This window comes from Vigna angularis, chromosome 2 (assembly GCF_016808095.1).
Source record: "Vigna angularis cultivar LongXiaoDou No.4 chromosome 2, ASM1680809v1, whole genome shotgun sequence".
Lineage (NCBI taxonomy): Eukaryota > Viridiplantae > Streptophyta > Magnoliopsida > Fabales > Fabaceae > Vigna > Vigna angularis.
In genome coordinates this window covers 8,815,945-8,821,944 of record NC_068971.1, presented here as the reverse complement: position 1 = coordinate 8,821,944, position 6,000 = coordinate 8,815,945, and positions in this window count along the sequence as shown.

The window sequence follows — 6,000 nt, the reverse complement described above, 5'->3', positions numbered from 1 at the left end:
AAACTACACTAAAATCTCATAGTCTTCTCTGCTGCTTGGCTTTCAATTTATAGCCACTTTTCTGGACCAATTCCAGTATAATCCTCCTTCAATTCAGCTTGGTTGTTTTGCTTTATCTCCAATTGGCAGCTCGTGAATTCCTTCAAGCTTCACGTTTGTTGTCTCTAATTGGCAGATCCTTGTTTCAAGAAATTTCTTTTGTCAAATGTTCAGCTATTGAGCTCCTTGGGTGTGCCAAAGTCAAGAAGGTGGGGTCCTCCATTTTCTACCTCACTTGTCTCATCTCCCAAACTATTGGATTGTTCAACATCTCCTTCTCCCTTCTCTTTGCTGCACCGTGAGCTTCTAATATGCTACAACCAAATTGAAAATCCAAAAGCTTTTCTTTCCATGTGGGCCGTGACACCATGTAAGCTTGCTGCATTACCTCTCCTCTCAAAACCGTAACAACATGCTACCCCTCCATCCATTTAAAGTTATGCTTACTGCAAAAATAAATGTCCATGGCCGTGGGTTTCTTAACAAAGGTGGTCCCTTCTTCCATCCAAAAATTCTTTGGCTTTCTTTCCTTCTTTTCCCGTAAACTCCTACCTATGCTGGATGTGTGAAAGATGGTTTCCTCTTTAGGTGGCAGCTGCTCCAATCTTCTTATTGCCAACAACGCTTCCTTCCAACCAAAGTGGACTCTACTTCCATTCCAAGCTGCTGCCATGGCCATGAGCTGTTGCATGTAGCACATTGAAGCTGCTGGATTTTTGAGGAGCTGGAACGTGATCTTCTCCCTTAACACATTACAGCTGGAACGAAACTCTCTTCTACTGGAATCAACCATGAGTTTCTCTTCCCATTGAAAATCTAGAACCAAAACTTGTGTGGATTGGAAGAGATGAGAATTAAAATAAATCTGCAATCCAAGCTTCTATTAAAACGTAACCTTTCATGTAGCTCCTACTACTATTCCAATCTCTTTGGTTGATGTTTGACAACATATGGGGCCGAGTGTTGTTTTTGTTTGTTCCATGAGTTCCTTTTCATCTTTGAAGGTGCCGTGTGTTTTCTTCACTCTCAACAAATGTTTAATCAACTTTTTGTGAAAAGGGGCCATGTGTTTTCTAACAATTTTATAAACAAATGGAGAAAACCATTCAGCATTTCATTAACTCCACTCCCCTTACGTGAGTTTTCAAAAGTGGTGGCCCCTTCCATTATTCTCACAATGGCCGTTTGCTTTTATAAGAAAGGAACGAAAATTGCTTCTCTTCTTTCAACAAAGTGAAGGCTTCTTTCTTTTCCAAAGCTAGGTGTAGGCTCCCATGTGTTGTATTACTTGCAAAATTCTGAATTAGAAAGCATGCAGCCGTGGCACTCTATTCTTGTCCAATTAAAAATGATGCTTGCTTGCATTTGGAGATCCATGTGGACGTAATTTGCTTCTTGGAATGTGGTATAAAATGTGCCAATATGAGTGTTGAATCTTTTGAGTGTTGGGAGGTCTTAGCACCGTCCAATGATCAATTCCAGCCACCACAAGTATCAAACAATGCAAACAATTTAGTAGTCACTCAAACAGTAATCACTAGACTGACATAGGAGAGTAAAATAAATACTGGGAACAGCAAAAAACGAATTTGAACAAAGTAAAAACTATACGTGAAAATAGACATCCAGACGAAACTATGAAAAAAAATTGCATGCAAAACGGATAAGAATTGAACTCAAACGAAGACACACAAGTTGACACAACATTCACGCAACACTGGTAATCGTTTACAGCACTCCTGTAAACGATTACCCGAGAGGAATTGCAAATATGTACAGAAAGTCCAACACAGGTACTCAGTCAGGTGAACACAGGTCACCATTGGCAAAAAAACTGACTTTTAGGCACTTCTGCCCCTGTAAACGATTACCCGAGAGGAATTGGGAATTTGTACAGAAAGCCTAAATGTCCAAAAATATTTTCCAAAATTTTTCATACACTCAATAATGTAAATAATTCGTTTCAGATAATTCAAATTAATTAAAATAAGAATTTCTGATCGGATTAGGCTCAATTCAGTAAAATGGGAAAATACTGGACAATTAAGCACAATTCCCTGATTAATTCTAGCACAATAAACTAAATGAAGTGAATAAAATAATGATTCATCAAAATAGACCACACTTAGTCTTTTGCACTCCTGGGCAAAATTAAGACGCAAATCAGGGAATAATTCAAAGGACTTCAAAGGAGTGACACAAATGCAACATACAGAAAAATAAAGACTCACGAGAAAAATAAACAGGATTTACAAAGTTCTCAAGAAGTCTGGACAGAGAAAAGAAGTAGACAATATCCAACACATAGTCAAGAAAAGCACATACTTACAGAAATCATCCAAGCAATTCAATACATAGCAAAATGATTAATCAGCTTAAGAGGTGATTTAAAAATAACAAAACCTCACAGATGCACTCACAGTGTTTCTCTCAAGTGTCTAGGGTAAATAATAATATCAGCTCGATGTACTCAAGAAAACAAACACAAGTAGACTTGGCAAGCTTCTAATTATCAATACTTAAATCATATGCATGTTCAGATCAAAAGGTCTTTACTGGGTTGTAATGGGGCCAAGGACAGGGGAGGATAAATTTGGATAAGTAGCTATAGCTCAGAAGAAATAGAGGTGCACTAGGGAAAAAATGTAAACACAGTGAAATCTCACCCAAACCTCTAATTCAATCCTCTTCTCGACTCCATTATTCACAAAATTATTTTTCAATTTTTTCTCTTTTTCTCATCATTTTTTTTTATCCTGTCTTTTTTTTTATTGAGTATTTTTTTATCACACAACAGGATATAAATTTTCATTTCAAAACATGATGAGGAACCAACTAGCCAATTCATCAGAATTCCCAAGGAGACCACACTTATTCACAAAATACTCTTATAGCTCCAGACCTTCCTAAGGTTAAGGTAATCATTTGTTTTTCACTTAGGATCAGTGTATGAGCTTTAAACAAAGAAATGAATACAATATAGGCTCAAAAGGGTATCAAAGGATAATAACAAGGTAGGCTTATTTGGCTAAAAAGGCTCAAGAATAAAAATGCCTTTATCACGTCTGAACATGCATATCAATCAAGTATATCAAAAAGAATCAAGCCAAGGCATATGTGCAAGCATTCAAGATACATATCACACACAAGAAAGAAAATTAAGTGGCTCAAATCTCACACAGGGTATTCGTCACAATCAAATCAACATCTCAAACGTATAATCATCTTTCCAAGCAAAGAAAAGCAAGGATTACAATCTATAAGTATTAAGTAAGTGAAGGAAAAATCTACAACTTAGACAAAATCCAGAAATCAGGAGAAAATGTAAAATTTATTGCACACAAAACACACTAAAAACAACTTAAAACAGAAAAAATTTAGCACACAAAAACAAAAAATTTAACACACAAAATACAAACTAACAGAAACTAACAGAAAAAACAGAATTTCTTCCCAGTAGACCACACTTAAATCACACAATGTCCTCAGTGTGTCACAATCATCAGATTATCAATTTCAGAGCAGTGAAATAAGATAAACAAGTGCAATAAAAAGTAGGAAAAAGGGAAGAAATTTTCAGTAACATCCATCAGTAGATGTTATCAATGACATCCATCAGCAGATGTCTAAATCACCTAGCACCCATCAGTAGATGCTAATTTGTTTTATTTTTTATTTTTATTTTTATTTTTATTTTTTTTTTATTTTGGAAAAGGAGAAGACCGGTACCGTGGCAACAGTTTCGGTGGGAATGACCGGCACTGTTGCTACAGTGACAGAATTTTGGCTACAAATAGGGCACTCCTCAGCGTCGAGCAACATTTCTGACTTCTCACTCTCTCTGCTCCTGTCTTCTCTCTCTTCTCTCTCCTCCTCTCTCCTCTGAGCGTCTGGAGTCTGCGCGGAGCCTCTGCTACCGTGCCTTCTGAAGAGTCCGAGATCGGCGAGGAGCTTCTCTGCCAGCCTACTTCTCCAGGTAAGTCATCTGCACCTAGATCTACCTTTCTTTCCTTTCATGTAATTTCTTTCTTTTACGCTCTCTCTGCTTTATTTCTCTCTTTTGCCGATTATTTTCTTTTATGCTTTCCTGCTCTCCCTTTAAAGCTTTCCGTTATTCTTTTCCTTTATGCACTTCGTTCTTCTTTTCTTTCTGCCTTTTATTTTCCATTTCCTGCTTTCCTTCTTCTCCTTTTCAATTTTTTTCTAAACAACAAAAAAAAAACACTTAAAACAAATAAAACACAATTGTCTTAAAATTAAAGGGGTATATCGGCTGGAAACCAGACGTTAATCTCCCTTCGTTTGAAGGTATGGCAGAGACAATCGGGTAGAACAACGCCACGTACCCCGCTTAAAACAAAATAAACACAGAAACATAATATACAAGAACAATATGGACAAGGACAACTGGACAACTGGACGTAGATCCGTTTAGGACCCTTTTGCAAAGACCGTGAAACAGATCAAAGACAAGACACTGAAACATCAAATACAGACTGGACAAAATAAATCTAAAAGGAAACAAGAACAAATAAAGAAAACACAAAACTAATCTAATTTTTTTATGCTTCTTGTTTTTCTGCTTTTATTATTTTTTTTTTCATTTTTTCCATGTTTTAGAATATGATGAGCGAGATGGAAATCGAGAGATACACAAGTCAGCGGTGGCGTCCAACAGATGATCAGGTCAAGATGATGACCAACATCTTCAATTATGGGGTCACTCATCCAAGCCGAGCGCAAATCGTCGAGATCACGTCTCGACTAAGGACCTTCGGAGATGCCAGCGAATACAACGTGCACTGCTGGTTCAACAACCACGGCAATCGGGTCAGGCGCTGGCAAGCAGAGATAGACCCCACTGGCACTCAGTTTTCACAACTACCGCTGTACATGTATGGTAAGAACTCTCATCAGATCTCAATTTTATTGAATTTTTTTTTCTATTAAAATTAACACATTTTTTTTTTTGGTTGAAAGAATACGACTGGGTAATAATGAGGGCACCGAGGCTGTTGGACCTCTTCCCCATTCCCATCATAATCGATCCAGAAACAGAGATTCCTCCGCCTCCGCTCGTGACTTTTCGTACCAGAGCTCCCTCAACGGAGCTCTCCCTTAGACCACCACAACCAGCTCGACAATTCTTTCGTTGAATTTTTTTTTTTATTTTCTTATTATTTTTTTTTTATGTTTTTGATGGCCGAGTGTGGCCAGAATATTAATGAGGACTGTAATATGGACAATTAATTTTTATGTTTTTATGTTTTTAATTTTTTTTATGTTTTTTTTATATGGTTTGTAATATTAACGATCAGAAATGATCGAACCCCGAACATCATTATTATGTTTTTATGTATTTTTGCATTGTTTTTTTTTTATTATTAATAAATGCACTCAAATTAGTATTTCAGCACAAACTATATACTCTGCCCTATTACAGCAACTTTACTCTCTGATTTTTTTTTATTATTATAAAAAAAAACTAAATAAATAAATAAAAACAGAACACATAATTTAACAAAACAAAAAACCTAATATCGAACACAAAAAATTAAAACACATAAAACGCAAATGTAAAAAAAACAACAGACAAAACACATATTTACAATACATACATTAAGAAAATAACACACGTGAAAGAGAACATACATTTTTTTTTAAAATTTTGTTTTTTTTTGTTTTTTTTTTTTAAATATAAAAAAAAAAAAATAACAAGTCGTAAACTAAGAAAATCAGAATTCTCCCCTAATTCATAAACTAAGAAAATTAAGGGAAGAAGGAATAGGAAAACTTCCCTGGTTATGGTGGCAGTTGCCAAATTTGGACAATCAGGGATATGCTTTCCATCACATGATTCAGCAGAGAAAATGTTAAGAGGAACTGCTTCATCAGTATAGCTTTATCATCCATAGCAAGATGTTTCTTCTTTCTTCTCACAGCAAACTGTTGCAGGAATAT